This window comes from Eurosta solidaginis, chromosome 1, assembly GCF_040869045.1.
Source record: "Eurosta solidaginis isolate ZX-2024a chromosome 1, ASM4086904v1, whole genome shotgun sequence".
NCBI classification, from domain to species: Eukaryota; Metazoa; Arthropoda; class Insecta; order Diptera; family Tephritidae; genus Eurosta; species Eurosta solidaginis.
This window is the reverse complement of record NC_090319.1, coordinates 35529860-35554156: the sequence shown is the minus strand read 5'-3', so window position 1 is coordinate 35554156 and position 24297 is coordinate 35529860. Positions and strand designations below refer to the sequence as shown.

Here is a 24297-nt window from a genome sequence, read left to right as displayed (position 1 = left end):
AACGAGGGCAATGAAATATTACGTTTTCCGCCGTGCCCACTCAAAACCTGCGTAAGGTGGTAGTTTAGTACTCCGGGTTTCCGCTCGCTCCATTCCGCTATATTTCGAAATAACACTATTGTCCAGCGTCTTTTCTTCGATTCTTCCCACAGTTCTTGCCACCTAACTATTGTTCGTGACCTTTCGCTTTTCTTAGCATCTTCAGATGGTCAGCCAATTTCAGTGCCATACAGATCTGCCATTTTACTTGACAGTAGATCTACTGCAATTTTCCGAAATAAAACAGGGCGGCCGACGTGGTGTGATAGTAGCTTGCTCCGCAATTCACACCCAAGATCTTGGGTTGAAGCCCCGGGAAAAGCAACATCTAAATTTTAGAAACAAGTTTTTTTCAATTAGAAGAAAATTTTTCTAAGCGGCGTCGCCCCTCGCCAGTGTTTGGCAAGCACTCCGAGTGTATTTCTGCCATGAAAAGCTCTCAGTGAAAACTCATCTGCCTTGCAGATGCCGTTCGGAATCGTCATAAAACAAGTAGGTCCTGTCCCACCAATTTTTAGGAAAAATTAAAAGGATCACGATGCCTTACATTTATTTTTAAAACAACGATTTCGTCGTCGGACACCGTCCGATAAGCACATGCTATGCGTATAGCAGTAATACGGTAGGCTGCTATTATATCTTTTTGGTGGACTATTTAAGATCCGCGCCATAATGGTGCTGCATATAATATTATCGAGCTGGTTACGTTTGATAATAGCTGACGGGTAACTTCAGCCAATGTTGGGCGTTATTCACGTTAGGGCTCCACTAACTCTAGAAACTTTCTCCACCACCGCCCTGAAGTGGTCCTTAATATGTCCTACTCCAAAAGGCTTTGAATTTATTTGATATCTCCTATGGTTCGGACTAACTCACCCACAATCCGCTTTGAGCTCACCAAAACCACTTCTGCCTTATTGCTAGCCATCTCCAGCCAGATGTTGGTCAGACTTGATTCTTCCTACGGCGGCATTGCATAATACTTGGAGCAGATCAAGTATCTTGGCTACTGCTACTACGACAATATCATCTTCATAGCCGACAATTTCCGTGCCTTCGTGAAGGTCGATTTGAAGCACACCGTCATACATCGCATTGCATAGCGTTAGCCCTAGAACAGAATACTGAGGAACGCCACAGATAATGTTGTGCTTTCTTGGTTCTTAATCCGTATCAAAGAGAAGTACTCTGTCCCCCCAGCGGGTTAGGGGGTCAGAATATACCCGCGGTAGGTATACCTGTCGTAAGAGGCGACTAAAATACCAGATTCAAGGGGCTATGTAGCGCAACCCTTCAGGTTGCTAGCGCAATATATAGCTTTACCAAACCCAATTGTCAACCTCACCTATCCGCGGCGAATCCTGTTTCACTAACAGACGAGGCTCTGGCGACCCCAAGCTCCTCATAGAAATTTGGAGTGGGGAGGGAGGGATGGCCTGAAAGTTTAATGTGGCCACATAAATCGTTCTCGAGATGGTCGGGCTAGCACCTTAATGGTGCTGTGTTACCGAAGCGTACCGGATCTGTATCTGGCAAAGGACCATCACATCGATAACACTCCCAAAAGCCTTCGGGGAGCAACCTTATCACTACAACAACAACAGAAGTACACCGTCGCTAAAATAGCTACCAAGTATTCTGATTCGGTAAGCAGGTGTGCCAAAGTTTCGTAGCGCTGTCATTATCTGCATCCAGTTCGCGGTGTTAAAGGCATTCCTAATATCCAAAGTAATCAGTGCACAGAGCTTCGAATAGAGTCCAACACACAAAGTGCCTTATATGAGGATGGTTGGTCGGGCATCGTATCAGATTCCAGCAAAATGGTCAGTCTTTGGCGTTTCCATGAGCGAGGGAAGACGATCCCTTCGGCACAGGCGTTCAAGGGGTGCATATATATTGATGTCATAGACCTTATCGCTGATTTAAGGACTATATTTGACACTTCGTTCTGTCTTGGGGACTTAGCATTTGCAATTCAAAATGTTGAATCCTGTACGCCTTGCTCTGTGATGCGGAGGATTTCAATACCTTCGAGGTCCTCGCTTAGTTATCAGTAATCTTTTGTCGGTTGCTCGAGTTTCCGCCCGTTAATTTTAGTCATCACCGTTCCGTACGCCAATCCCCAAGGGTCAACATTTGCACTCTCCATTTGTTTCTTGGCCTTGGGGAGTGTTATCGATGTTGATAGTCTTTTGCCGGGTGCAGATCCGGCACGTTCCGGTAATAAGCACCATCAAGGTACTAGCCCGACCATCGGCAATCGCGAATGATAAGGCGGATGATGTACTCTTTTTATCTCATTTTGAGGCTTTTCTGTCAGGAGTGAAACCACCTTATTGCTTACCACCGCTTATGCCAGTTTATGCTGGGCATCGATAATTTGTCATCACCTTACAAATGCAAATTAGATTTAAATATCTATTATTTTCTTTTCATGTGAGTATTCGCTAATAAGTATGTTTGTAGGAGCTAATAATGATATTCAAATTAATAACATATTGACAGTTAGATATAAGAGGGGAAAAAAGTTTGCAAAAGCTTATTTAATTTTCTGAGATATCTTCATTTGTAAATGAGTAGGTATGTACTCGTATGTATGTACATTAGAACGTATCATGAAGTTGAAAGAAAAAATGTTAAAAAATTTCCCCAAACATTTTTGAACTCCCTGTGCTTTGATTTTTCCTAAAAGCTCTCTATTTGTTACTCAATTTTTATAGGTGATACCAGTTAACTAAATGCTTATTTCATCTAAATATCGTTATGGTAAAAATTACAAGCATAACTTTTCTCTGGGGTCAACCATTTCAAAAATTTTTATTTAACACAGGGTGATGCTGATAGAAAAATTATTGAATAAGAGCTGTGCTTAGCTTCATAGGTTGAGCTTTTCCATAGAAGAAATCGAATATTAATGAGGAAGGTTACAGAAGAAAAACATTTTTTTTTGCTTTATAGGGTAGAGGTTTACGCCGATCACTTTATCGGCGGCGGCGTGGACGGCACGCCGTCGTACGTCGGCATTCTTACTTTAAAAAGCTTAATTTTTCTTTTTAAAAAAGGTTTTGTTTGTACTTATTATTTAAGGAAATCGACGTTTTGGCCATTTCTGGAAGATCCGGGGTTTTTGCCTCAAAGTCTCGTGGATCGTTCCAACAATTTCAGGAGTGGCTCCTTGCGGAGAGACTGTTCTTCGTTCATTTACTCCAGGGAGCCTTCGAACCTAATCCCGGTCTAAGGGACTGGTACTGCTGCGTGTGCCGAAAAAATTCAAGTACTTAAAATGGTCACACTTTTTTCTGTATGTCTCGTGCAAAGCGTAGTTTCACCGAAGTAGATGTTCTAGGCTAACTCCTAATGCTCGTTTTCTTTACATCATTTGTAGCTCCTTGCTGGTCACGCACAAAGGCGACTTACGGTTGCTATTAATACTCATGCCTCTCGTGGCACAGTTTTAACGATTAGCACCAACGCTGGCCTATTGATGAACGCGCCAAACTGTTTTTTCAGCTGTTTTAAGAACTGTAAATCCCGATGTGTGAACAGTAGCAATCCTGTCTACCACCAGTCGCTACAACGCTTCCTCGTCGTCAGACCACATGCCATCACAGAAGCTATAGGACTACGACTTCGAACTCATACCTTCGCCGACGTCACTTTCTTAGAAGCTCTAGGTGTACTTAGCTCCGAAAACTTTCTAACGAATTTTTTTTCGCGCTATGCTCCCGAGCACTACCAGAGAAACACCTTGAAACGTTAGCGAGTAACTATTCGGCCAAGAATGCCGCCTTCGAAATCATAAGCAGTCCAAGTGGATATCATTGCGTAACTCATAGGTGAAAATATTATAATCCTAATTAATTTAAATTTTACACCCTGGATAAATTTTTTTAAATGCACACCAAAATTTGCAGATGTTTGCGTTCGAAACATTGATTTCAATAGCCTTCGTTAAACCAAAACCTCATTTTCGAATGAAAGTCGACCGATTTGAAGTTGAAAGATGTTAAGGTTATATGCCCAGTCCAAACTGTTGTTTTCCGGCCTTTTGATACAAGAATTCATTATGAATAACCACGTAGCTGAGGAATCAGTTTGATTTAAACACGCTATTAGTTGCGAAGTGAAGTATAATTGTACTACGCCCAGAGTAGGGTAATAAAGACCATTTTGCTAAACAGAATATTGTAGTTATTTATGCGACAGTTCCGCGATTCGAACGTTAGCAGAAGGTTTCAAATAAGCGGAATATCCCAAAATTATTTACAATATATACCTACGTATTCGTATATGTAACAGGAGCCGTGACGTGTAGGTGATATTTAAACTTGGTTGATAGGCTAGAATCAATGTGATTCACTCCACGTGACGGGAGACTTGGGTGTTGAATGATGAAGTCTTAAAATTAAAATTAACATTTCAGACGCTATTTTAAAGTTAGTAAAGTAAATCAAAACAATACGTATATATATCTTCAACTTAAGTTTGAGGTGGGAATCATTTCAAAGGAGCGTTTAAGCCCCTGGAACCTACTAAAGTATTTTGCATCACTGATTTCGCTTATTATTTTAGCCAATCGGAATATAGATCTTTTTGTGGAAATCTGTACTTTTCTCGGGTAAGTTGCTTTTTTAACAACTTAAGGACAATTTGAAAACATGCTCGACCTGGGTCATTTTATTTGAATTCATTGTGCCTTATTATTTTTTTTATTGAAAGAATTATGCAAGGTGAGCTTTACATTTTTTATATAACCTTTCTTTTAGTGTTTTGTTTGGTGAATTTGGTGATGCAAAATCCGTGACAAGCCGGCATGGAAAGCGCCTGCTTTTTTTTTTAATAACTTTTAAACGATTAGAAAGAGTTAAGTTTCGCAATTGAATTCTTATAACTGGCAGTGATACGCATCCGTTGATACCCATTTCGACTATATCGGACCAATTCTGGACATGAACAATAAATGGCCTAGACAGTCTTAAATGAGTAGAAATTCGGCGGCGGCGGGCGAAAAACGACGAAAGTGGTTGGCGGCGGCGGCGGCGGCGTTTATCGACGGCGTATATCTCTATTATAGGGTGTTCATAAAAAAAAGCTAGTCAATTCAGGGAAGAAACTTTAAACTTTTGATTAGATACGCTCTCATGTATACACATATGTATGAATACTTCTGTTTTATTTATGGCAACGTAATGATGGTTTAACATTTGTTATGTTTCGGTAAATATTTTTTATTCATTGTAATCTTTTCTAGTTATTCGATTTCTGCGTTTTGTTGCTAATCGTGTTTGTTTTTTTTTTTTTTTTTTTTGAATGAAATTTTTCTTAACGGTTTTGTGGTTTAGGTGAAGCATCATTTCAAAATTATTTCCTGCATATATATGTTAATATATAGGTCAATTAATAGCAAACACAAATCTGGTGAAGACCTGTTTTCAATACTGTGGCCAAAGTCAGGTTCCGTTTAGAATATCATTTAAACTGCATATTTTTAGTCCGAGTCGATATTGGGTCCTCAACCTATCAGCTAACTTATTTATTTGACATCCAATTATTGAAATTTATATATCAATATTTTGATCTGCTATAACTTGCATTCTTTCTTCTATGCTTATTTCATCTATATCTGTATTCTTAACCTACTTCCGGAGCCAAAACCTTGATTCCGATTTTTAAGAGCAGTGGTAATGCTATCGCTCCAAGTGGGAACGGTTGAAAGAGTGGCACCATCGCAGCTCAAAGGGGCAGGTAAATCTACTCTGAAGGCTCCAGAAGGACTTTTGCGTGAGAGTTAGAAAATACTCGGAATCTGTAGAGATATCTTTATAAAGAGGACAAGAAATCTTCTGAGTAGACCAAGCCATAGACTCATAACAGTCTGCACTGACCATATAAACTGAGGAACATTTTCTGCGTAAATGATAGACTCTAGCTAAAACACGTCTAAGAGCCTTTCGGTAACTCGAAATATTCCTTATTTATTAGCAACACTGACTGGTTTTAACATACATATATCCGTCCCTATATCCGTTCAGCTTAGAAGAGTGCGATAGCATCAAAATTGCTTTCACACAGCTGCTATGGAGTACCTGCCTTTTTTGCTTGCCTTGATGAGCTGTCTAAGAATATTTATGATTATATTTTGTGGAAAGAAGGTGAGAGGGAGAGGGAGAAGGCGCGGCCTTAAGATTGGGATTGATGCTGATATTTAGATTGAGATTCAGATTCTGATTGAGATTGAAATTGGAATTAAAATTTGAATTGAGATTGCGATTGAAATGGAGATTGAGATTGAGATTAAGACTGAGATTAAGATTAAGATCAATACTGGAGATAAAGATTGAGAATGAGATTAGAGCTGATATTGAAAATGGGTTTGAGATTGATATTAAACGTGAAATTGAAGTTGGGGTTAAGATTGATATTAATATTTTGTTTGAGATTATCATTGAGAGGGAGATTGAGATTGATATTGACACTGAAATTAGGCATTGGGGTTTAAATTCAGTGAGATTGCAATGGATATTTAAATTTTGTTTGAGATTTTGATTAAGATTGGTACTGAGATTGAGATTAAAATTTTAATTGAATTTTAGCTTGAGATGGATATTTATATTAAGATTTTGATTAAGGTTGGTATTAATATTGATTAAGATTGAGATTGAAATTTAGATTGTGAAAGTCATTGAGAGTGAGAATGAGAATGAGATTAAGACTAAAATTGAGATTGAAATTGGTATTGATATTTACATTGGGATTTTGAATAAGACTGTTTTTAATATTGATATTAAGAAATTTGAGATTGAGATTACGATTGAGGTTGAGATTGGAGATTGCGAATATGATTTTGATTGAAATGGAGAGTAATTCAGATTAAAATTGAGATTTAGATGGATATCAAAATTGAGAGTGGGATTAAGATTGAGATTGAGCTTAAGCCTGAAACTGAAATCAAGCGGAAAATTATATATAACGCAACGAGTAGTTTTTTCTTGTGTGAACCATATACATAAGAGCATTCATTCACTTCAGCGAGTGACAGTTAAACTGAATGACCTTATGAAATTTTTGCTATTATATAGTAGTGGCTGTGAATTTGAGTGGTGCGACGCAAAGTGTCACGGTGTCATACATAATCTGGCCCTAAGATTGCACATCGCGAATACGGTTTAGATTGAGGAGAGATTTTCTTAAACTTGTTGGGTAATCTCAAGTTAGATTAGGTAATTAGAGGTAGAGGGAAAGCCTAACACAACATTCCGGCCAGAAAAGGTGTCTCGAATTTGCAAAGGCACTCTATGAATTGCCTTAGGTAGTTTTGTATATCTTAAGATGCAAGTGTGCTTTCACTCTGCCAATGTACCTTTCGATGAGTCATAGCTTTACTAAAGATCATGTTGTGACGTTCCAAGGTAAAAAATCTCTATTGCACAATTTTACTTTAAAAATCATTACACCAAATCTACCCAATTTTCTATGCAGTTAGCGTCTCTTCTTATCTAGATAGCTGGAATAATGTAGAAAGTCTCCATGTGGCGCTCACATCGAACTACAGTCTATCTATACAGAATTATTTATCATGATGCATTACTAGACAGGGACCATGTAACTTATAGTTTTGCATAATATTTTCTAGCCGGAAAATTGGGTATCAAAGAGCGTTTATTTCGAAACTTGTTCTAAACTCTTTTATTAAACCTATCCACATAATACTATTGCTCCAACCTATTTCATGAGCTCGTTTTGGAGATTTTTGTGTATTATCGCAGCTAAAGCAGATCATATAGAGTGCCAATTCCACTTCCACACTTATAAACCGTTAAGTTGCAATAAAAGATTATAGTCAAAACTCAATTTAGCCAAAAATGTTAAAAAAGTGGTTCTTAGATAGAAAACGGACACTTTTGACACTTACTCCGCTTATTTAGTGATTAAACTTTTTGTATTGAATTACCATTAGGAGATATGAAATCAAACGCCATACACGAATATTACATTTACAATTACCATTTATAATAAAAATAAAAATAAGTCGAAAAAATATTTTTACTTTTATATATGTTTTTATGTGTGATCATACCAACAAAAACATTTGTCTAATTGTTCATCTTGCACACCTTCCATTGATGGCGTCACACGAGAATGGCTGGCAATAACCGCATGAGAGGCCGTTCGGCCACACTTGGGCATTAGGCCATTTGGTTATTTGGTCAACGTGCAAATTACCACGAAATACTAAACCTAACAGAATTATTAAAAACTTTATTTTTCAACGCTAACGAAAATTGTGTTACGAGAAGAACAAAATCAATAAAAATAAATTAAAATATTATTGGGCACATATTGACCTACATTTTTCGGGTATAAACAAGCGTTATTCTGCTGAACTGTATAAAATGGGTGGATAATGGCAAAATTATACGAATTCTTAAGTTTCTAGTGGCCAGTGGTATTCTGTGCGCTTGACCGTGTTGCACAATTTGGATTTGGAAAGAAACAAGATTTAGCAAATAAGTTTTACAAATTAGCAGTTTACTCTTTTAATAATTTAATAGATGCAATAACAGTAAAAAAAGAAGAACCAGGACTCGAATTCTGTATGAAGGAATAGATCCCGACCGAGCGATCACACCCAAATTTAAAACAAAAACTGAAAGTATTCCAAGTATAGTCATGTGCTAGATATGTGGAAGTAATCATGGTAGTATGGTGTGAGAAAGGACGTGGGAGTGAGATTTCGAGTGCGAGTGAGAGGGATTGGAGTTGGAGTGGGAATGGGGGTTGGGTGGGAGTGGGATCAGGAGTGGGAGTGAGAGCGGAAATGGAAGTGGAAGTGGGAGTGGAAGCGGGAGTGCGAGTGGGAGTTTGAGTAAGAGCGTGAAAATGGGAGTATGAATGAGAGAGGCTAGGGCGGAAGGAGAGTAAATAAAAAAATAAAAATAAATGTAAGGCGCGATAACCTCCGAGGAGATCTAAGGTCGAGCTACTCTTCCAAATTTGCGTCGTGCTCCTCTTGATTTTCCCTACAAATTGGCTGGACGGGACCTACATGTTTTATGCCGACTCCGAACGGCATCTGCAAGGTAGATGAGCTTTCACTGAGAGCTTTTTATGGCAGAAATACACTCGGAGCGCTTGCCAAACACAGCCGAGGGGCGACCCTGCTTAGAAAAATTATCTTCTAATTGAAAAACCTTATTTCTAAAATTTTGATGTTGCTTTGCCCGGGGTGCGAACCCAGGGCATACGATGTGGCAGGCGGAGCACGCTACCATCACACCACGGAGGGATTAAAAAAAGGGAAGTGTGATGGATGAAGTTGCTCCATGGGAATGATAAGAAGAGGGGAGAAAGATAGATAGAGAGTGTGAAGTATTTTGAAATACGTAAGAAGCAAAGTGTGGAAAAAAGAAATCTCCTAGGTCCGCTAGTAATAAATAAGGCAAAGCATGCCGTATTATACCTAATCTTGAGGTCGAGACAAAATTCGGGCACATGCAAACCATTGTTACAACAAATAGAAAGTAGGATAACAAGATATCCAGGTAAAGTTTAGCAAGCTAACCATGCACGACTATTAGAACTTGCCCCTAAGATAATATGCAACAAGCCACCGATCCCAGAATGCTCTTTGGCTGTAGGAGATTGAACTCTGGTGTTTTCCTAACTGAAGGATATGAAACCAGTAGACCCTGACACTTGGATTTGCAGGTGCTAGGCCAACAGCAAACATTTGTTTGACCGCTCCAACTTTCGGATCTGTGAGCAAGCACGCCTTACCTCAAGTATATTTAAGCCCTTACATCCCACTGTTGAGGGGCTAAAAAAACACAGTGTCCCTTTGGTCGATACTACCCGCACACATTAATGCTTTATGAGCCTCCTAAATGGGAGAAGTTCTTACATCACTGGGACTTATCAAGGAGTATATATCAGCAATGCTTCCACTGAGGCTGACAGTGCTCCACTAATTAATATGGTCCTGAGTTTCTGGAAGTCTGACCACCTGGCACTGAAATATTAGGAATAATGCCGGCTCGGATTGTATTGGAACATCGTAACTCATATTGCAGTTGCAATTTTCTGGGAGAGGAAGAAACGCTTTACCACTCTATACCCTCAGATAAGAGCTGATGAAGCATACTTACTTATACGCTAAGCATGACTTATATTAATCAAGATATTAATCATTATGATACGCAAAATGTTATCAGTGATTGGTTCTTCTAAACCCTATGAAAGCCAGCTCATAAGAAACGACTTATTTAGTTAATTAACTATAAAAGTACCTATTGGGTGGCTTTTAAATGTTTACATTGTAGCTGGGCCGATAGTCACTTGCATTGTTGTACTCAAAGTAAAACCTAAACGTGCCACATTTGAATGTTTCTAGGTCGTTAAGTATGTGCTCCAAGTGTGGCAAGTACAGTACATACAAACATAGTACATACAAACGTACAAACACCTATAGGCACTTATACATGCACTTATGAAGTTTTTTATGACTTCTAACTGTTGCAGCTCAGCAACAGATTTTTATCTTAATGGTGATATTTCGCCAAATGTCAGTTAAGTCGTATCCAACAAGTTTTTGGGCGATGACGCAAATGTCGGCGCTGCTATGATGATGATTTGGCCCACAATAGGTCACAATGGGCTTAACAGTAAAAAATGGTATTTAAAATTTAATAAATTTAAATGAAAAGGTATACAAAATAGTAATAAAAAACTAGGGGCAAGTTATCGCACGCTGCTATCGAAGTCTTGGCTTTGAATATCTGGTCAGCTGCTGCTTACTATTCTTAAGGCCGTTTTCACCATCTCCAGTTAAGTAAGATTTTACCTGGAGGATAAGAACCTATCAGATAACTTCAATTGAAATTTTCGTTTTCACCAACACGGCATGACCAAGCCCTGGTTAAATCGATGAATGTGAATATTTTGTACAACAGATCATAAAAATCTATTGTGATTATACGAAATCGATCCAAACATTTAACTTTTGCTTACACTTTTTCACTTTTACACAGATAAATCCAGATAGAAGTCTTGTTCAATTTGTGAGCCAGATAATTTGTTAATTACTTCATTTTAGGTTGGCAAAGAAGCCTTTAATATACCTAATTTTTCAAAAATAGATGGCGCTGCTTAGCCTTTCGCCGTATGAGTTAAATAAAAAATAGCGGCGACATCTGCCTATCACATTTCACGTGTGCGGAAATTTCACGACATCTGCTTCTCAAGTCTCGTAATGATCCACAGCATTCCCGTGAGAAATGAGCGTGAGCCGGAGCTGTAAAAATCACTGAAAGACGGCAAATATTTCATGCCTACCATTTTTATCGCCAATCCAAACTACCCACCCAGATTTTGCGTCTTTCGCCGGCCATGTAAGTGACCAACTAAAGATAGTTAAAACTGCCCTTAGTCTCTGTCAGTAATCCGGAGCCCTTGTAGAAATATGTTAAAATGACTAGAAGACAGCAAGGTTATAGCTCAACTTGAAGTGTAAAATGCATATTTCTTACTATTGCAAAACATGACCATAATCTCAAGTGTAATCGTGGCCGTAACCTTAAGCGTGTCCATAACCGTAACAATTACCATAGCTTTAACCATACCATAACCATAGCCATTACTATAACCATAACCGTGATCATAACCATAACCTTAAACATGAATGTAACCGTATCCATAACCATAAACATAACCATAATAATAAGCATAACTATAATCATAACCATGACTACAACCATAACCATAACCACAACCATAACCATAACCGTAACTTCAATGAGAACAAAAAAGTATACATACTGATAATATCGCAACGCCGAAACTGCTTTGACAAGGGGTGACGGAAAATCGTTCCAATATACAACAATAACCATAACCATATTAAATATGTTAAAATGACTAGAAGACAGCAAGGTTATAGCTCAGCTTGAAGTGTGAAATGCCTATATCTTACTATTACAAATCATGACCATAATCTCAAGTGTAATCGTGACCGTAACCTTAAGCGTGTCCATAACCGTAACAATTACCATAGCTTTAACCATACCATAACCATAGCCATTACTATAAACATAACCGTGATCATAACCATTACCTTAAACATGAATGTAACCGTATCCATAACCATAAACATAACCATAATAATAAGCATAACTATAATCATAACCATGACTACAACCATAATCATAACCACAATCATAACCATAACCGTAACTTCAATGAGAATTAAAAATTATACATACTGATAATATCGCAACGCCGAAACTGCTTTGACAAGGGGTGACGGAAAATCGTTCCAATATACAACAATAACCATAACCATAACCGTAAGCATACCTGAAACTGAAACTTAGCATGACCATAACCATTATATTATTAACAACAATAGTCATGCACAGTTAAATGGTAATTGTTTCACTGTGCCTTATGTCAGTTAACCGTATGATTAGGCTGCTTATATGGATTTCCTACGGTTGTCAATAGTCTTATTGAACGCTTATGTACCCTCAATTATATTGATGCTACAAACATGCATACATATACATATGTTAGTCTCACTTGTGTTCGGAGAGGGGCTGAGATCATTCAAGTAGATTAAAACACATACAAACATGCATACCTGCGTACTCACATGCAACATTTACACAATCGAAACGTGGATATAGCTGATCGATGTCAATAGTGCTATGATCACGTTTCTGCTATTAAGAAACTTGGGCTTATACCTATACATATGCATGAATTATGTATATTTTGCTCAGCTACAGCTTTACACTCAAGCCAAATACACAGCGAATTCAAAACTCGAATTCATATAGAGCTTATGTAAATAAAGTTTTTATGATTGCACGTAAAAAGAACAAACGTCCTGCAGCCTTGCGCCCAATTCATTCAATTCAATTTAAGCTAAAACGCCTGCAGTGTGGTGAAAATTTAATTAATTGCTTTTAGCCGCTCTACCCGTATCATGACAACGATTGTATGTGAAATTGCTGTAAAAAATTTAATTCGGACTTTATAAAAGGCTTATTTCATTTGGTCAAAAGGGTTATAAGATAGGACCTTGAATCTTCGATGTAAAACTCGATAGTTTTCTTAATATTCTCACGAGACATAAGGTTTATCTGAGAGATATTTTTGTGTCGCTCTACCGCACTATAACGGCTGAACCGATTTGGATGAAATTTGGCACACTGGACGCCACATGTGTGAAAGCATATACTGTACAGCAATAATTTATGGAAAAGAAGGAGTCGAATGCTGCGTAGAAAACACATATCTTTAAGTCGTTCGTGTGACTCAATCATGTCAGAACAGCTGAAGGGATACGATAAAATTTAAAATAAAAATAGTAAATAGTCCAGAAGGTTTTGCTGGGATGGTTTTTTCAAAAGACCGATAACTCGTCGATAACAAATCCATAACCATCGGAAAACAAATCGACATAACTTCGATAAAAACCGATAACACTTCAAAAACCAATCGATTCCGAGCCAATAACATACCGCTAACACTTGTATAGCGAATCGATTATTTCCCGACAGCAAGCTTATAACTCGTCAATAACAAATCAATAACTCGTGAAAAAAGTCGAATTCAAACTGATGAGAAAGCTAACCTTGAACTTTAGAAGGATTTAATGGTTATGTTCTTTTTTTAAGTTGGTGCATCCCGTACCGCATAAAATTAGTTTTTTCATAATTTTTTAATGAATATAAATTTAATTATATTGCTCTAAATAATATTATTTAGTATATCAACCGCTGAGTGGTTCGAAAACACTTGATTTCAGAAAATTTTTCAAAAATGCCCTATCTCACGTCTAAATATATTGAATTTATGATCAGATGGGGCGTTTAAAAAATAATAATTTGAAGTAGAGCTTTCTTTAAACCAATTCTGAATAAGGGTGTATTTGTAAAGATTTCTCAGATAGGCAGTTTTTAACAACAGCCGATTTAATGTGATTCCACTTGTCATTCGATATGAGGCTCATTTAAATCTAGATTTAGGGAATTTTGAAAAATTTTGCAGTGCGGATCATTTCCGAATTGCAGTTTAAACTATTTAGGGGTTGCTTCAGAATAATTTCGGCGCTATATCGCGATTTTTCCAGAATTTTGTGGGAACAATTTCGTAACTAATATTTTGGAACAATTATACTCGTGTGGAAATTTCGATACTATCTTTATACCATTCCAAAATTTTGTTTAAATCTTTTGGGAGTAATATTGGGACTATTTAAAAACAACATCATAACTATCTCCTGCTCATTTCGGTTGGTTTTTGAGATAAGTTCAAGATTATATGTGGTCTGTATTGGGATCAATTTCGATATGTTGTTTCATTCGGGACCATGTGCGAACTATTTCTTATAGATTTCAGTGTGGATTTTTGTATTATTTCGAAACTATTTCGGATTGCTTTGGGATGGTTTTCGGGTCTATAATACTTTTGCTTATTTCTAGATTGGGTATCTTTTCGGCAACATTATAAGATCAATGAGGATCTCTTTGGAAATATTTAAAAATAATTTCGTCATTCTTTTCGGTGTGCTTCTCGTGTCCTTCATCTTATTTAAAGCAACGCTGTAATCGGAGTCTTAATTGCTAAGAATAACTTATATCATTTTTTATTGGGTTTAAATTGGAAGTGTGTCTTTGTATGATTTAGTAATATGAATCAAAAGTGAAACTGACCAAACGAACTTCAACTTCTTGGGTATGAATCGAATGTACATATGATTGTCAGTATGTTTGTATGAGAGCATGCAAAGCGGACTAGGGCAATGGGTAGTTTAAGGCCAGTTTGTTGGATCTCGCGTTTTCGTTATGTGGCTTAAATTGGAATTGGGGAAAAGAGGAAATTTGTTCAATTTTTTTTATTATTATGTATGTGCCACCAATCTTAAACTTAGCCAGTTAGAATTTAAATTTTTCTTCAATGATGAAAATGTCTTTTTTATTTTTATTTACAGACTAGAACTTCCAACGAGACTCATGCACGCAAAACCGACCAATATAAGGTGAGATTTTAATTTATTCATTGTTTTAATAAGCCGAGAACAGATATTACTATTACTTTTTTTAGTTTTTTATTCCGTTTGGTAAATAATAATCACTTTTTTATTTTATTTCTTACAAACAAAAGTTTTCTTAATTTGTTATATGGCTCGGAAGGCATTTTTCTTTTTTTGAGTTTTTTGTAATTTTTCTTAGTTTTTTGTTTCGCTTGGAAAACTATGATTTTTTTGTTTTTTAATTCGCTCGGAAAATAAAAGTATTTTTTTGTTATTTCGCTCGAAATTTTTGTGCTCTGTTGTTGTTGTTGTAGCGATTAGGTTGCTCCCCGAAGGCTTTAGGGAGTGTTATCGATGTGATGGTCTTTTGCCGGATACAGATCCGGTACGCTCCGGTAACACAGCTCCATTAAGGTGCTAGCTCGGCCATCTCGGGAACGATTTATATGGCCACATTAAACCTTCAGGCCATTCCTCCCTCCCCACCCCAAGTTCAATGAGGAGCCTGGGGTCGCCAGAGCCTCGTCTTTTAGTCAAACGGGATTCACCGCTCGAAGGTGAGGTTGACAATTGGGTTTGGAGAAGCTATATATTGCGCTGGCAACCAGAAAAGATTGCGCCATACAACCCCTTGAATCTGGTATTTTAGTCACCTCTTACCGCGGCCATACCTACCGCGGGTATATTCTAACCCCTAACCCGCTGGGGGTATTCTTGTGCTCTCTTAAGGGACTTTGAAATTTATTATTGATATCGCTACTTTTTTCTCAAATGGGGCTTCTTCCCCCTCCGGTTAAAGAATCGAAAATTGCTTGCAACGGAGTCTTTGCCAGCGAACTGCTTCCGGCCTGCTTTTACTGCTTCACGGGCTCTAACCAAGCTCTCGCTCTTACATCCGAGCGTTGAACAATTCTTAATGCTGCCCTCTATTGTAAGAGGGATATCTAACCTTTCTCCAATCTTATGTTTTTTTTTTCAGACTCTCCTCATCATGCTCATTACATTTCCGCTGCTCTTGCTCTGCATGTCTGACTTCTCGCATGTAGCTTTGTCAATTTATCTAGCTTGCGACAGTGTCCCTGCTTATCTTCGTGATCTTTAGTGGCTGCAAGCCTCTCAACCGCTCAGCCAAACAATCGGGGGCTATGAAGTTGGGATATACTTGCACATTATCAACAAGGTGCCTAACCCTCTTTTTCTATAGAAACTTTTCATTTTCGGCAACGAACTAAGTCTAGATCACCAAAAACACATTCCTCTCAATTAACTAATAAATTAAATAATTTCGTTTTTCCCTAACATCACCTGCCCCTCACCCTCTTGTCGGTTTTTAATATCAAGGCCGCCCACAAACTACGGCCGCAACGCCTCTACAACAACCTGCATTGATGGCTAAACGTCATTTTATGTTCGTTGTAATTTGTTGACAACTGTTAACACTAATTAAAAATGTTGAATTGTAAGAAATGTAGTAAAAGCAAAAAAAAGAAGAATTTTAAAAGTAATAAAATGCCGAAAAGTAAAAAAAATAGACAAACAATTAATTTACTTGTAGCTAAAGAAAAGAAATTAGCAAAAATACAACAACATAGAAAGTAAATAAATGCTGTTAGAGGAGGAAATGTTTGAGGAAATTGTTTCATTCCTATCGACATAAGTACCTGGATACATTTGTACAATGACAGCAAGAAGAGGCGGAACAACAAAGTATCTCACTAAAAAAGCTTCTAGTAAAGATGTATGAGCAGCACAATAGCCATTGCTTTGTGTCAATAATTCACAGTAACAATGAAGAGTGATGCATGCAAAAAAGATAAACATATAAGTGAAATGTAAGGAGTACTGCATGCATAAGAAAAATGAAAACAAGTAAGGAAGGCTAAGTTCGGGTGTAACCGAACATTACATACTCAGCTGGGAGCTTTGGAAACAAAATAAGCGAAGATCACCATGATGGAAAATGAACCTAGGGTAACCCTGGAATGCGTTTGTATGACATGGGTATTAGAGATATACGCCGCCGCCGCACAGTGGAACGAAATTGAAAATTTGGGACATAGGACTTTAAATATACATTTTCGTATTCTGTAATCTTTTTCCATAATTTATTGTTATATAACGTTTTTTCGTAAAACCTAATTTAAAAAAGTGATGACACTTTTAGTAACCGGGTTTCATATCGACATACCCTAACGAGCATATGTGTACATCTACATAGGTATTTTTTCCAATTTCCAGCAATTTTGGCTTCACTAAAATAATTTTTGCTATTCAGACTGGTTTATTGGTAGACGTAGTAAAGCAAGGGCACGGTACAACGAATGATGGAAATACCGCTAGACGATTTTTCGTTGACATTAAAACTACCGCCTCTATAACTGGTGTTAGTGAAAATCTCATTCAAAGATTCTCTATAATATTAGGGGCACTTTCATGTGGGTGTCCAATAAATGTACAAAAGTTCAACATATACGCCAGAGAATTCATTCGAGTTTACGTCGAACTATATGAATGGTATTACATGATTTCAAGTGTACATAACATTTTAGTACACGGAGCTTCAATAATAGAGCATTTTGGTTCCATTCCTATCGGAAAGTTGTCCGAAGAAGCCGCTGAATCCAGAAATAAAGATTTTAGAGCATATCGTCGAGACCATGCAAGAAAAATTAGCTGCAAAGCCACAAATGGGGACATTTTAAATAATTTGTTAGTTACTTCTGACCCATTTATTTCATCGAAGAGATCGAAATTACCTAGTAAGCATCAGGAAATATCCGAAGAAGTGAAATCTCTACTAATCTCTACTACTCCTACCGCAAAACCTCGACTATGATACAGAAAACTAAATATTTTAGTTTCTCAATTTTAATTGGGTACATTTACTTAAAATTATAAAAATTGTTTTTTTTTTAGTTTTTTTTTTTGGTTATATACCTATATGTATATTTGGAGATTTCTTTAATTACTCTTTTGGTACTAACGAATAAGCTGGAATAGTAAGCATCTTATAAAAAAAAAAAAAAATAACGAACAAGCTGGAATAGCTAAATTTTTGATTTGAACCTTTTTTGGATTGTTAAATGCAAATTCAATATAAAAAAATTAAATGCATAATATGAATTATCAAATATTTTTGTTTTTAAATATTACCCAGAATTAAAAAGTGATTCGCAATACTAACATTAAAAAAAAAACAAAAACAAAAAAACAAAAAACAAAAAACAAAAAAAAAATATTTTTGTTTTTAAATTCTACCCAAAATTAAAAAGCGATTCGCAATACTAAAAAAAAAACAAAAAAAAACGCGAACCTTTTCGAACCATGAAACCGAGTACATTGCATAGTATATAACCCTAACTATATAAATAAATTAATGAAGTTTTGAGTAAAATGAGTTAACGGTAAAAATGTGATTTTTCCCATACATAAAATTTTTTTATTTGCTATAACTTTTTTGTTTAAGACTTTATGAAAAAATACTCATATATAAAAACGTCATGTAATGAGACTTAAAATCGATCCCCATCAAAGTTTTTGTGTTATTAACTAATATTTTTTTCATTTCCCTAAGTCCACTGAAAGCCAAATCCAGCCCACTGTGCGCCGCCGCCGAATGTCAAAAATATCGGCGCGTTGGCGACGGCAGCGGCATCCGGCGCGTTACTATATTTCCTACTCGTTTAAGACTGTTAGGCTATTTATTGTTCATGTCGAAAATTGGTCGGATATGGTCGAGAGGAGTATAAAGGGATGCGCATCACTGCCAGTTATAAGAAACTAATTGCGAAATTTAACTGTTTCTAACTGTTCAAAAGTTATTTGAAAAGACAGGCGTGTTCGATCTTAGCTTAACACGGACTTTGAATCACCCAATTCACCAAGTTATTAACACAAAACACTAAGAAAAAACTTATATAATAAATTTATATGCCCAGTTTGCATATTATTTTTCAAAAAATCAATAATGACCAGGGGTGACTCTAGAATTTATTTGTACGATATAGGTATCAAATGAAAGGTGTTAATGAGTATTTTAAAATGGAGTGGGCCTTAGTTGTATACGTGAATGCGTTTTAGAAACATCGGCCAAAATGTGGACCAAGGTGACCCAGAAGATCATCTGTCGGATACCGCTAATTTATTTATACGAACAGTATTCCTGCCATGATTCCAAAGGCTTTTGATATCGCCCTGCAGAACTTTTTCATTTTCTTCTACTTAGTGTGGTAAGTGTCATACCCATTTTACATAATTTTTTCTAAAGTTATATTTTGCGTCAATAAACCAATCAAATTACCATGTTTCATCCCTTTTTTCGTATTTAGTATAGAATTATGGCATTTTTTTTTCATTTTACGAAATTTTCGATATCGAAAAAGTAGGCGTGGTTACAGTCATATTTCGCCAATTTTTAATACCAAGATAAAATGAGTTCAGATAAGTACGTGAACTAAGGTCAAGTTATCGTATTAACGGCCGAGCGGAAGGACAGACGGTCGACTTTGTATAAAAACTGGGCGTGGCTTCAACCAATTTCGCCCATTTTCACAGAAAACAGTTATCGTCATAGGAGCTATCCCCTTACGAAATTTGACAAGGATTGGTAAATTTTTGTTCGACTTATGGCATTAAAAGTATTCTAGACAAATTAAATGAAAAAGGGCGCAGCCACGCCCATTTTGCAATTTTCTTTTATTTTTGTATTTTGTTGCACCATATCATTACTGGAGTTGAATTTTGACATAATCTACTTATATACTGTATTCAATTTTTTGTTAAAATTTGACTTTAAAATTTTTTTTTTAAATTGTGGGCATGTTCTTCAACCGATTTTGCTAATTTTTTTTTAATAGGAGTAACATCCCTGCCAAATTTCATCATGATATCTTCAACTACTGCCAAATTACAGCTTGCAAAACTTTTAAATTACCTTCTTTTAAAAGTGAGCGGTGCCACGCCTATTGGCCAAAATTTTCATCGCTTTATCCGTCTTTGGTAATGAATTATCGCACTTTGTCAGTTTTTCGAAATTTTCGATATCGAAAAAGGGGGCGTGGTTATAGTCCGATATCGTTCATTTTAAATAGCGATCTGAGATGAGTGCCCAGGAACCTACATACCCAATTTCATCAAGATACCTCAAAATTTACTCAAGTTATCGTGTTAACGGACAGACGGACGGACGGACATGGATCAATCAAATTTTTTTCCGACACTGATGATTTTGATATATGGAAGTCTATATCTATCTCGATTCCTTTATACCTGTACAACCAACCGTAATCCTATGAAAGTTAATATACTCTGTGTACAAAGCACGCTGAGTATAAAAAAAAACAGACAGTAGAAACATCTTCTCACATTTGCAATTTCAAAAAAATAATAATATTACCTATAAGCAATGACAACAATGCCAATATCCAAAGTAAATTCGTCACATCGCAATGGGGCCTATGCGAGGCAACAAAATCTGTAAAAGGAGGAACGCCGCAGGGCGGGGTTCTATTACAAAAATGCTATGGACGCTGGTTATCAACTAATTGCTTAGGCGGTTCGATGCTATCATTGCTTGGAGTATAAAAAATTTGACCTGCCTTTGCCTTGGGCATGCAATCTTGTGTTGACTGAACTGCTTTATTTTCCAGTTATCTATAGCACCCAGGGCCGGCTCTACCATATACGCGATCTACGCGACCGACTACACTCAGAGAAAAAATCGTTCTAAAACGAACGAAACAAGTTCAAAATTAAGAACATTCATTGACAAAAGTCTGTTAAGTACGTTTTTTCTTAACTCGTGACCGATGGGCTTGTTTTAAGAACAGTTTTTCCGAGAACACCGTTAGAATTTTATGACCAATTTGGTATTGATGTGTGAAACTTCTGTGCTCATTTCGGGCATTATTTGTGCTTAAAATAAGATTTTTCGAGCTCACGCTTCGAGAACGACTTGTGGTCGATTTAACAGCTTTCGTTTTCAATTCAAGAACGGTTTGGGCTTGATCATTGATGGGAGGGGAAAGTATTTCTTTCAATGGGGTACCCATTGATTTATTTTTTATTAATAATAATTTTTTTGTCATAAATAAAAAATATTTATAACAAGAAAATTTTTATTATGGTCCAAATATTTAAGAAAAATACATAAATGCATTTTTTGATATATTTCTCTTATTCTTATTTGAAGTTGTAATCTGCATACATACTTAAAACATTTCATAACAAGTTTGAGAATTATCTGTGCATAAGTGAATGGAAAAATAATTGAACGAAAAATAAAAGTTAAAAAATTGTTTTAAAAAACTTTATAGTTTGACGGTGATCGAACTCGTACCACCCGATCGCAACCACGACATCATAACCGCTGGGCCACCACAGCTGCTTAATAGCTTGCGCCAAATATTGAATTTAACATTGTAGTACACACGAATTTTTCCGTTTCTTTTTACTTGAACTTAATTTAAGAACATTGTTCTTAATTTAAGAACATCGTTCTCATTAATAGAACATTCGTTCATATTTTATGACCAGCCGTTCTCTTTTCAAGAAAATGATTGTCAGTTCAAGAACAAGGTTGTTGTTTTGAGACCAGGTCGGTTGTGTTTCACGAACAAAAAAGTAAGAACATGAAAATCTTGAATTGAGTCCGGTGGCGCTGGATTTTAGAACGGCGTTTTTCTCTGAGTGTAGGGCGCCAAGTTCTAGGGGGCACCAAATTCAATAAACGCTTTTGTACTAAAAATCCGTTTTGCAAAAAAAAAAAAAAAAAATATTGTAGGGGCCCTATATTTAGTTTCATTAAAAAAAAATTTATTTTCACCGTAGTTATATTTTACAATACAACTTGTCTGGTCTCATGCCCAATTTAGTATTTTGTTGACGATACCAATGTCGGTTGGAAACTGAAATTAATCAAAACGTACTTGCGTTCGGCCATGACTCAAGAAAGGCTTGTCGGTTTAGCATTGCTATCAATAGAGCAGGAAATTGCGCAAAAATTAGATTTAAGTAAACTTATATAAACTTTCTCTGTGTTGAAGGCGCGGAAAATAAAGTTTTGGTAAACTCTAAGATAATTAAAAATATTTTTGTGTGTTATATTTTCGTTCTTTTGTAGAAGAAAAAAAATATATTTAATATGCAAAAGAAATATTTTTTTGTTTTATTGACACTAAGTTTGAATTTAATATTTCTGATCTCTAATTTTCTGATCGCCGATTTCTTTCTATAAATACGAGAGAAAAGGCCGCAAATAGTAACTCGCCTAGGGCCCCAAATTCTCTTGTAACGGCCCTGATAGCACCCCGCTTGGCTTGGTAGTCTACCTGTTATATCGGAAGGGATACTAAGGATACTAATTTTAGTTCAATCACTCTTTTGGCGTGAGGTTGTTATGAGCCGTTGAATTATACTAAAGTATTTACTCGGATTGTTAAATTTTTTGTTTACCAACCCGTATAAGTGATTATTGCGGTATTAGCGTGGAATTTAATGGCGCAAGGCGCGTTAACTTTTTTTTTATTTATACGAGTATCTGTTTTTATAGCTCCCAGCTATTTTATGAACTCACAAAAGTGAAAAGTTGCAATTAAACCAGTCAATGGTTTTTGTCTCACTCATCACAACTTCCACATATGTAAGTAACAACATTTTTTTTTTGTTGAATCCACAATTTGTTGCTGCCACATGTTTGTTTTCGTTTTTTTATTTAACTAATTTATTTTTTTTTCCATGCTTCTTTCTGTTTGTTTTCCAATTTTTTTTTTTTTTGCTCGAATTTTGTTTTTTTGTTGTTATTGCTATCGCTGCTGTCAGTGAGGCAACAACAAACGCTTGCACTTGCAATTTTTACTGACTGCAACAACAATACCACCAACATACACATACAACAAGTAGTATAAGCTTTGTTGCTTTAAATACGAAAAAAAAACAACAAAAAACACGATGTAACTAATTGCTGGTTGGCAGGCTACGCTTGTCTGATGACTCTAAAACCCTGCCAGCCGTGCCCGACTGACTAATTTTAGTCTTCATCTGTCCCGTCAGTCGCCCCCTGCTCGCTAGTTCGCCACAAAGTTAACTCGCCTGACAATGTAGTACTTGTCTTGTTTTTGTTGTTTTTTTTTTTTTTTTTTTTTGCACAAACGTCATCGCACAGTAGGGGCAAAACTTGTGACAGACCAAGTGCTGTTTGTAAGCTTTCTTTCAACCTTTCATTCATTAATCAGTGGTTGCAGTTTACTTTTGTTGTTGTAATTTCAAAGTTTTATGTTTCTTTCGATGTTATATTATGTATATGAATATATTTCATTTCATTATTATTCGCATATTAAATTATGTGAATTTATTTAAGGTTTAAGATACATATGAATAAAGGAGCATTCCATATCAAATGTAGCAATTTTTGACATCGATCTGATTACAACTTGTACGCATTTTTCTTTTAACATTCGACCCAAGTATGTGGACTTATTGCGACTCGACTTGGTCAAAATTTTGGTTTTAAATTGTAAATTTTCAAAAATGTCCTTATGCATGAAATTTCTAAAAAAAATAAAAATAAAAAATGCGAGCAGAGCGCCACCCAGCGGGTTTGTTCTTTATTTTCATCTTTTTCTAACTTGCTTTAAATCAAGTTTTAAGCTTATCTTACTTTAAAATAAATTGCAGAATTCTCCAATTTTGGAGGAAGTTTCAAAATTTTTCTGTAAGTGCGACGCCAAGCGGAGTTCTTCCAATTTTTATCGGGGTTTTGAACTATTTTCAAAGTTTTTAGCGTCAATCTCAGGAGATGTTGCAAAAATTGATAGCTAGATTCCGTGCATTAATACTCAAAAGATTTCGAAGTATTACCGAATGATCCTGAAACGGTGCAAGTGTTATCTTGAAATAGCACAAAATAGTTATTTTCGAAAATAGTCCCCCAAAGAAAATGCTTTCCAAAGTAATACCATATACATGCAGATAAATATAATCTTTCTGTAAATTGTAAAAAATAGTCCTTGTTCTAAAAAAATTCAAAGAAATGTAGAACTATCCTAAAACTCTAAATATTCTTGCAAGGCAGCCTTTTAAATAATTCAGTATATCAAAAACCTAATAATTAAGTCATATTTTTGAAACCATTTTAAATCGCTGTAGAACAACACTGAGATGATCTAAAAACTAGAACTCAACTGATTTCAGAATAGCCCGGTGTACTTTAGAAAAAATTCCTTTGA

The 24297-nt window shown here is 36.2% G+C and overlaps 1 protein-coding gene across 1 annotated transcript in view; it reads left to right on the top strand.

Annotated features, from left to right (window-relative positions):
• The window catches only part of Sb (Stubble), a 124552-nt gene that overhangs the window by 81998 nt on the left and 18257 nt on the right, over positions 1-24297 (top strand). The window contains exon 3 of the mRNA XM_067786292.1: positions 15032-15079. The gene's annotated coding sequence lies outside the window, so the exon portion shown is untranslated. The remainder of the gene's footprint in view (positions 1-15031; positions 15080-24297) is intronic.